Genomic DNA, 8,820 nt, shown 5'->3' with positions numbered 1-8,820 from the left:
ATCATCGCACTATCACACTACCATATCACATCCTCAAGTGCAACATCATCACGTAGTCTATCAACCATATCACATTCTCAAGTGGAATCGCATCACACTGTCACACAACCATATCATATCCTCAAATGTAATTATCACATAGTCCATCAACCATATCACATTCTTAAGTGGATATACCTCATCACATTATCACACAACTATATCATTTCCTCAAGTGTAACCTCATCACATAATTCATAAACCGTATTACATTTTTAAGTTGATATACTCACACTATCATACAACCATATCATATCCTTAAGTACAACCTCATCACATAACTCATCAACTATATCATATTCTCAAGTGCAACCACATCACACTATCACCCAACTATATCATATCCTCAAGTGTAACCTCTTCACATAGTTCGACCTCTTCACATAGTTCATCAACCGTATCACATTCTCAAGTGGAGCCACATCACACTCTCACACAACCATATCATAAATCCTCAAGTATAATCTCATCGCATAGTCTACCAACCATATCACATTCTCAAGTGAAACTACTTTACATTGTCATACAATTATATCATATCGTTAAGTTTAACATCATCATATAATCATTCAACCATATGACATTATTCAATTTGGAACCACTTCACAATGTCACACAACCATATCATATCCTAAAGTGCAACATAATCACATATTTCATCAACTGTATCATATTCTCAAGTGTAACCACATTGTACTATCACACAACCATATTATATACTCAAGTGCAACCTCATCACATAGTCCATCAACCATATCACATTATCAAGTGGAACTACTTCACACTTTTACACAACCATATCATATCCTCAAGTCCCTTTCCTTGTAGTGTTTTGAAGTTGTGCATAAATTTAGTTTTAGAAACGACGAGCATTTAATTATGTAATTTGTTACGTCTCTCTAAGAGAGTATAGCTTGCTTAAATTTACTATATACATGTAAAAAAAGAGGAGAATGTGATACGGAAAAAAACTCATGGAAAACCTTTCCTTGCCTTGTAGGCTTTCAAAGAAATGTTCATTAGCCGTGCATTAATTGAGATTAGTTGGGATGCCTCCGCACAACCTCAGAGGGTTTTCAGAGAGTGTGGGGCCCACTCATCTTATACACGCCATCAAATTCATAAAACGGGTTTGCCCTACTAGCTATACAAATCAATGTAGTAGTTTTCCTGCGAAGTATTTTTCATGCTAGCATGTTACATAATGTCAATTTATCTATTCCTTTTGTTCTCTTTGTAAATCCATTTGTTCCGGAACAAGAAGCTAATTAAAGCTTGATGTGAGTTCATTTTGCTAATATCCACAAAAAATTTATAGTCCCTTTTAGAGCATTTCCTTGGTGCAAACCATCTTTACCATTGTGAGTAAAGACCCTCAATCACACCTTATCTGTAAGTGGACTTTATACCATAATGGCCCATAACTCTTACATTGTGATGAACAGATGTCCAGGAAAGACCTTGCATTTTTCGGAGCTGAAAATGAAGTGTGAAAGAAAATATGAATGCTAGAAGTTAGCTCGGTTGCTGCTGAAGATTAACTGGGAATTGATTGTATTGAGTAGTACAAGTTGCATTTGTATAAGTGACCTATTGTCTCCATTGTATTGTTGAGAATTGAAATTATTCCATGTTAGATTTGCATTTATACATCCACAATCATTCTCATTTGGACAGACATTTGGGTCCACTAGTAAGTTGAACTTAATGGAATCTTTAAAAGGCTACGGATAAAAGTCGTAGCTAAATACCTATGGCTATGGTTTTAGTTCATAGCATGACCGTAGTCGTAGGTGCCGTACAATAGGTCTAAAACATATGGCTACGGATTTAAACCGTAGCCATAGATTACAATAGCTATAGATATAATCCGTAGCAGTTATTTCTGTAGCGAAAAGTTCCTATAGCAACAGATAGTATTTTTAGCTAAAAGTATTACTCGATCCGTAGCTATATGCCGAATTTAATAACAACTACAGTTGTCAGATTACAAGCTATGGTCAATATTCGTAGCTGTTTCCTACATTTTAAAAAAATTATAACCCTTCATTTATTCAATTACTACCTGCATAATCATTCATTCATTCATTCAATTACAATTATTCATTCAATCAATTACAATTACAATAATGTTGAAAATACAAATCTTAGTGAGTCTGTGTACACTCGCATACATTTTGGTTTAGAGAACTTATCACATGCCGCAACTTGTTCAAATCATGAAGATCTTGCCCCAAGTAAATATTCTACAGTTAGGTTCAGAGAATGGACATAACATTTCTTCACTTCTTCCCCTCGGGCTACCAAGAGCTCCTTAACGCTCCCTGGCTCTCCAAACCACCCAAGCTAATCAACAATCAAGTGTTAGATTGTTACACCCACCACGATGGATCACCACCACTCCCTTCTCATATAATTCATGACAGACAGTCTTCACAGATCTCGTTTTGCAGACATTGCAAGTGAAGACCATGGGTAGATCATGCCGCATGGATGTTTTTAAGTTGGATATGGCTGTGTACTCAACAGAACCATCCTTATCATTTGATTTGATTGAATCAGAAATTTCTAATGGTTTTGAATCATTAGAGTAAGTCCTGTGGTCCCCAGCAATTCTATTGGCCTCGCCTGTCAAACATGGTAGCGTCTAGATCCCTCTTCTGGCTGTGTTCACCTGACAATATGTAGTTGTGCCTATGCCTAAGAGAGCATCTGGAGAGGGAAGAAATAACAGCCATTCCAATCCTGCCACAAGAAAAGAAATTTATATGAAATTGATTTGGTGATTAGGCAACTCACAGAACAAAACAACATCACCTCAAAAAGGTTAAAGATGCAAACGGGAGATATCTCCCCATCAGAAACAATACATGATACAGGACAGGTCATAAAGAGATGCTAAAGAAATCAAGAATCAAACAGGAGCAAGTACAACTCAAGAACAGCAGCCTAATGTGGGCAGAATATAGATGACCTACAAAACTTAGTTCCCGATTTTCCAACCGCAGTCAACTACGAAATAGAGAAAGAGCATTTACCACACCAACACACAAATATGAAATTCTTATAAAAAGTTTATCCATGGATGGTCAAAATTAATTACTTGACTTTTTTTTTATAAATTTGATCTAGCTGTACATTTTTGCAGCCACTAATATTATGGTAATGATCAGCCAATCAATGTGATCATCCAAAGGCATATGCAACCAAAGTTAAGTGCCATATGAAGGACATTTTAGATTCATGATTCAAACCTTCATAGTTGATGTAACTGTCAATTTTTGATGTTCATCATTAGCCGGGTTGGATCATCCAATGATAGTGATATATTAAAGGATATGAAAAATTGCTTAAATTTGATATAGGCCATACATTTTGGCAGCTACTGATTTTGTGTTGATGATCAGCCAATCAGAGTGATCATCCAAAGGGATATGAAATCAAAATTGCCATATGATGAACAATTCAAATCCATGAATAAAACCTTTATAGCTGATTTTGATTGTCAATTTTGATGGTCATCATTAGCTAGTATGGATCATCCAATAAAAGCAGTTATTAGAGAAATTGATTTTTATAGTTGCTTTGACTGTCAGTTTTAATTGTCATTGCTAGCTGGTTTGGATCATCCAATGAAAGTGATTATTTAAGGACATGAAAATTTGATGTGGCCCTCCCTTCCTCCCTCCCAACATAGGCATTGCATCAAATTAACCAAATCAGAAACTCTCATATATAGAAAAGACCAAATCACAAGGATTTAGCTAACCTTCGGTGTTGGTGAAATATATTGAATTTGTCTAACTTTCCAATAAACCCCCAAAAAATAAGAAAAATGAAGAAAATATGCCCACAGATTAGAAATATAGGGACAAAACAGACACTCCAGCAGAAAAGTTCCACCAACAGACTGCATGCATATCACATCTAGTTTTTTCGACTACTTCAAAAGAAATAGTAAAGCATTCTCAGATTGATTCAAGTAAGAAAGAAAGATCCAGTTACCTGCTCTCATGTGCAGCCAATGATCTTACCATTGGACATAACTACAAACTGTTTTTGGCAAGTCAAAATGGATCACACAGGAGCAGTTATGCAAATCAATTCCCTCTTCGGCCACATCAGGGGGGGAAAATCACCTGGAATCATTTTTAAGGATTTTGTTAGAACTTGAACACCAGTAAGAAAAACTGCATTAACATGAGCTCCCAGAGAAAGTTGCCGGTTATTTTACAATTACTAGTATTGACAGCATTTTCTGCAAAATAAACCGTGAACCAACTTCCCAGGAACTGTGGGCCAACAGCAAGAGAGTATTATTAGTTTGAGTATTAATAAGAAAATCGAGTATATGAAGATACATGCCATGTTACGTGTGTACAGGTGTCAAGTTCTACATGGGACATGAAACTTGGTCATGCTAACTTCCAAAAAGAAAGTTCTCAGTTATGGCTGTGTTGATGTACACTATGTTATTTTTAACAGGTTTGAAAAGTAGAGTATGGGCAATTTCATAAATGTCTAAAAACTAAGGTAGAAAATAAAACAAACTTTTGACAGTAATTAATTAATTCAAAGCTATATAGTCTACATGATGGAAAAGAATGCAGGTGAATGAGAAAAAGATCATAACACAAAAGGCCCTTGCCCATCTACATGGCTGCAACGAGCCAATATATACATTGCTAGTTAAGAATATGTAAGATCTTACAATCAAATATTTTCCAAATGTGGGATACCATCTTTTGTTTTGGATGGGACCAATGGGCACAACAAGAGAATCGGACAAATAAAAGATATTGTATTTTATTGACCAACGAAGAGCAATAAAAAAAGTAATGAGCAACTTAAAATTGAAACGGCAACCATTTTTGGATTGTGTAGCATACTACCATTGATGCAGTGTCTTTAAAGTACCAATACCCAACTGTCAAATCCACATCAATACATGATTAATCTAAAAAGCAAAAAAAGAAAAAGAAGCTTTCCTATCTAATTACTCACTAGCTTGGTGTGTCGTAAAGGTAATGGTGGCAACCGTTACACATCAGGGGATCATAACGGTTGTTATGAAAAAAAAGACCCATTATGGGGCATATACAAGTTTTTTGGTTTTTTTCCTATTAGAGAGAGAGAGAGAGAGAGAGAGAGAGAGAGAGAGAGAGAGAGAGAGAGAGAGAGGAACAAAAGAAAATTTTACTCTAAAGATTCAAAGTCTTAATGTTGTGAAGTAACCTATAGTTGATCATGATATCATGAAAATAGAAGTCTTTTTTTTTTTTTTTTTTTTTTTTGAGACATTTCAATTTTAAAAATAAATAAATGAATTGCTAATGGAAGTGAGCTTACCACAGTGGGCCTTTTAAGATGGCCTTCTTTCGTTCTATAATGTGGATCCTTACATTCTTCCTCCGACCACAAACATGCAACAAAGAACAATTCTAAGAGATGATGCTTGCATGGGCATTGATATGTACTAGTTCTAGTGATTTATCATAGACAGATTCTATAACCTAATGTCGTCAAGTACAAAAGATCAATAAAAATCTGCAAACATATACTGATAGTAGGCTTAACAACCCACAACATGATAAAGATATGGTTGTATGATAATGTGATGTGGTTACACTTGAGGATATGATATAGTTGATGGACTATGTGATTAGGTTGCACTTGAGCGCATGACATGGTTGAGACGATAGTGTGATGTGATTCCAATTGAGAATATGAAACAGTTGATGGACTATATGATGAGGTTGCACTTGAGGATGCATATGATATGGGTGTGTAATAGTGTGATGTAGTTCCACTTAACAATGTGAAACACTTTATGGACCGTGTGATAAGGTTGCACTTGAGGATATGATATGATTTTGTGACAGTATGGTGTGGTGGATCCACTTGAGAATGTGATACAATTGATAAACTATATGATGAGGTTGCACTTGCGGATATGATATGGTTGTGTAAGTGTGGAGTGATTTCACTTAGAAATATGATAAGTTGAAACTTATCCAAATACATTAGAAAAAAATTGCTCCAGGTGGTCTACTACTAGCTTGGTCAATACGGCTAACTATCTCCAGCTGCTTTGTCCACACATCATTTCAACTAAGTAGCATTGGAACCCATCTTGAACGGTTACTGACAAAATCTCCATCTGCAAGTATAAGAAAACAAACATGTAAAGAAGTGAGTCAAACAAGACATAATGTTCATGTAAAGAGAATGATCATCGCTTAAGAATTCAGCCAATGCAAAGAAAAGCAATCAGCCTTGAGATTCAGTCATGTAGCCTGATGCACCAATCAGACAATTTAGGATAGGATGTTTCTTCGGAACTGCTGCTACCGGCACTGCTGGCCGCTACTAGATTAGCACAACATTTCTGATAATCGGGTGTGTCTTCAATCTCTCCTTGTACTCCTCCATCTCATACATAAATCTTTCCTTATCCTTAATACCTTTCTCCTGACAAACATGAAATTCAAAAGTTGTGTGCTGAGAATATAAAATATCAGTATCGACGCACAGAGAAGCCAACCCCAAAAGCCAAAATTAATATTAGTATTGTACAAAATGATAGGGTAGCCTGCTGGCTAAGCTGAGCCAAGCTGAGCCAAGCTTCACTTGGTTCACAGCAGGCTAGCCGAGCCAAGCTTAACTTGGTTCAATTCGTGTATAGCTCTAGTTCCCATGTTGCCTTTGGATCTCTAGGATTTTTATTTGGGTGCACCAACCTTGCCTACCATACAAATACAAAGTACTAAATAATGTTTGGACAGACAACCAGATTACTGAATAACATACATAGTTGGTCCACCTAAACAACCTTTAGTTGCATCCTAACATGTAAGAGGTCCTCCACAACTGAGTTAATTAATTCAACTGAGATATGAGAATTGAGAGTAACAAAATCAGTGCATTTATGCAATTACTAAAAAAAATCCAACTTGTCCTATTTTTAATTTTTAATTTTTTTAAATTGAATTCTATTGAATCTACCTAGTAGAATTCCCCGTTGATTTTGATTTTTCAAACATAGGTTAACCATGCTATAAATCAACTTGACATAAAAAAGCTCTAAGCAATATGTGAATGAAATGGCAGCATTGACGCCAATAAAAAAACAAATAGCTAAATGAAATGGTAGTATTGATGTGAGAACAAAGCACATATCTTTTTTCTTGAAGCTCTTGCACGTTGCAATGGTCTTTCTCGATCTAGCAAGGAAGATGGAAACCAGCAGGACTGATGTAGAATTTTGAAAACTGAACAACAAAATTTGGAAAAAAGAAACAGGAGACAAAAGGAAAAATCTCCAGACCCATAAACAACACTAGTCATTAGTCATTCCAAAAATGCACAATGGATTCTCCGAGTAACCCAGCCCTTTTGGCCCAACATCCAAGGTTGGCATGCTGCTGCGTGACCTACATTGACACTTGTGTGCGGCATCTGTAGCATAAAAATTGTGGGCCACACCACTGAGAACAATGAGGGAGACGTCCATCATAAGTTTATGTTTGAGGCTTTGGAGGAGTTGATTTTTAAGATGTACAATGATACTAGATGGACTGAGTGGCTGCCACATCTACAAGTCATTGGGCCCAGCAGAACTGAGGTGTTTTAGCCTCTGCTTACAATAACCAAACTGGTCATGTTTCCTATCAATCATAACCACTTTGCAGGCTCTTGATCATATGGCTAGGATCTTCTGATCAAGATAACAGGTGGGGAAGGGCAATCAATGGGAGGCCCCACCTATCCAACAATCCTCATATGTCAAGGCAGAGTCCATCAACAAGAGCAAAGACTAACCTCCATTACACATACTCTTGATAGGATGGCTAGGATCATCCGATCAGGATGATACAGGGGCCAATCCAACCATCCTTGTTCACCAGAGGCCTGGCCCACCATCCAGGGCAAACTTCAAAGGAGTGCGCAACTCCGCAGGCCAAGTCAAATAGCTACTAAATTACAAAGAACAATGAGAAAATTTCGATACTCAATCATCAAGCTATCCTGAAACTCAAAGACGATTAAACTGCGCTGAATGCAAGTACAATATTCGAAATAAGAACTACGATGAATGCAAATATAATATTCGAAATAAGAACGGAACGGAATTGGAATTTAGAACGGATGGGTGTGGAATTTTCATTTTCCATACACCAGGTGTCGCTCGAGGGTAATGGATGCCAGAGGAGATAAGCATGCGCCGCTTGCCGTCGATGATCAAAGCTCTGTGATCGTAGCTCACGTTGAAAGGCTTGAAGAATTCAGCGCAGATTGTGATTCGCAGAATCACAGTAAGAACGAGAAATTCCAATACCCTTCGAAGATCTGCCTCTCTCTCTCTCTAATGGCTTGTTTGGAAAATGCTGGTTAACTCACAGTGATGACTGAAAGTGGGTCTTTGGAAAGAGCCCTCCCTTTCCATTTTCTTTTTCTGGTTTTTTTTTTCCTTTGTTTTTTTATAATGGTTTGGCATCCGCAGCTTTCTTTTATTATTTTTTATTTTTTAAGTGAGTGGTGACATGGACCAATGAGGATTAGGGTAATAGGAAATCCCTGTTTACCTGGTAACAGAGGATCCAGACTCTTTATTAAAATATATATATAATAAATAAATAAAATATAACTTTAATATCTTCTTCTTCTTCTCTCTTCTTTGGAAAATAAAAATAAGAATATCAAATAAAAAATTTGTCTTCTTTTTATTCTTTTTTCTTCTTCTTCTTTTTTTCTGAAAAAATTGATAAATAAATCACAAAG

The 8,820-nt window shown here is 36.4% G+C and overlaps 1 long non-coding RNA gene across 3 annotated transcripts; it reads right to left on the bottom strand.

Moving 5' to 3' along the window:
- Positions 1-2,670: 2,670 nt before the first annotated feature.
- On the bottom strand, positions 2,671-8,614 carry LOC131255412 (uncharacterized). Of its 3 annotated transcripts, XR_009176010.1 has the most exons (4): positions 8,216-8,613; positions 6,062-8,067; positions 5,389-5,448; positions 2,671-2,784 (listed from the first exon to the last, which is right to left on the bottom strand). It is a non-coding gene; the product is annotated as an uncharacterized LOC131255412 (long non-coding RNA). The 3 variants fall into 3 exon arrangements; XR_009176008.1 differs by having other exon boundaries at positions 5,389-8,067; positions 8,216-8,614; XR_009176009.1 differs by having other exon boundaries at positions 5,389-8,012; positions 8,216-8,614.
- Positions 8,615-8,820: the final 206 nt, after the last annotated feature.

This window comes from Magnolia sinica, chromosome 9 (assembly GCF_029962835.1).
Source record: "Magnolia sinica isolate HGM2019 chromosome 9, MsV1, whole genome shotgun sequence".
NCBI lineage: Eukaryota > Viridiplantae > Streptophyta > Magnoliopsida > Magnoliales > Magnoliaceae > Magnolia > Magnolia sinica.
Note: the sequence above shows the minus strand (reverse complement) of the source record. Positions and strands in the feature narration are given on the sequence as shown.